The following is a 1,269-nucleotide window of genomic DNA, read 5'->3' as shown; positions in this document are numbered from 1 at the left end:
AAAAAAAAACAAAAAAAGCCAGTGTGAGTGTCCTACTTTGTGGCATCTTTACTATTGTTGACTCGGCTTTTCTGAGTTGCTGCAAGAGACCAGCCAGCCGGACAGTCAATCAATCAATCAATCAATCAATCAATCCGTCGACTCTCAAATACCCTTAGGCGAGCTGATCAACTGCTATCTTTCACAGACTAGCAAAGGGCTGTGTTAGTGTCAGCATGCGAGGAGTGTGAGGAGTTTTCAAGGGCTGATCCATCCAATTTTGTTGTTTTTTTGTGTGTTTTGGTTTTTTTTGCGCGGCTGCTGCCAGTAAAGTGCACATTGACACGAGGACGGGTCAGGCAGGGATTAAGAAGAGTTCACTTCAAACTCCCCCTTTTAGCGAGGAACGCACTGAGATTTGACAGAAAAAGAGATTCATCCATGATTAAAATCTGATACTGTGAGCAACTAGTGACACACCAAAAATTAAAGCTAAGGACGCTAAATGTCGTTAATGAAGCGTCTTTTTTTTTGTCTTTCGTCCTGGTTGCCTCTAACGATCAGTTAAAGACAGATTGGAGTTGTAACATCTCCTCCAAATTGTTCTTGGCTGTGAAAACATGGTATCAGTGCCCCCTCCCCTCCCCTCCCTCTCCCCTTCCCCATTAACAGCTTGACCTTCCCTCGCCTCACATCACGTAACGACCATCGGTTTGCTCTTCACACTCATCACCAGAGTGGGATGTCACATGGAAGTCAAGTCTACACTTGCCTCTGGATTTTCAAGGTGCAGTCCATGGACTTAAGCCCCCCACCCCCCCACCCTCCCCCCCAGTTTACTCTCTGATCCCTCTTTGCTTGGTGTGACGTGTTGTTTTGTTCCTTTGTTTTCCCTGACAAACTGTGACGACGAGAACTACATTCCCTTGAAGACAGCAGCGGATGTAATAGGCCCACACTTTGTGCTCCGTCCCTTCGATCTCTAGCTGTTCATGATCTGAGTCCTGTGGATCTATGCAGATGAACCCCACCCCAAACTAAACCCCCACCTACCCTCCCTGATCACCGCCACCACCACCACCACCAACCCCCTTGTCCTTTCTGTTGTAAATATGTTCTGAGGATGTGGGATCCCAAAATGGCCACCCACCCCTTCCCAGGCGTCCCCTGCACTCCCCCCACCGTTGGAATCTCACTGTGTTTTCTGTTCGCCTCCTTGGTTTTTGTCTGTTTTTTGAGATTTTTGCCGCATTTTTCTGTTGTCTAAAGCAGTGGTGTGAGTTGATGAGT

The sequence above is a fragment of the Chaetodon trifascialis genome, chromosome 24 (assembly GCF_039877785.1).
Source record: "Chaetodon trifascialis isolate fChaTrf1 chromosome 24, fChaTrf1.hap1, whole genome shotgun sequence".
NCBI classification, from domain to species: Eukaryota; Metazoa; Chordata; class Actinopteri; order Chaetodontiformes; family Chaetodontidae; genus Chaetodon; species Chaetodon trifascialis.
The sequence above is the reverse complement of the archived record's forward strand: the minus strand, read 5'-3'. Positions refer to the sequence as shown.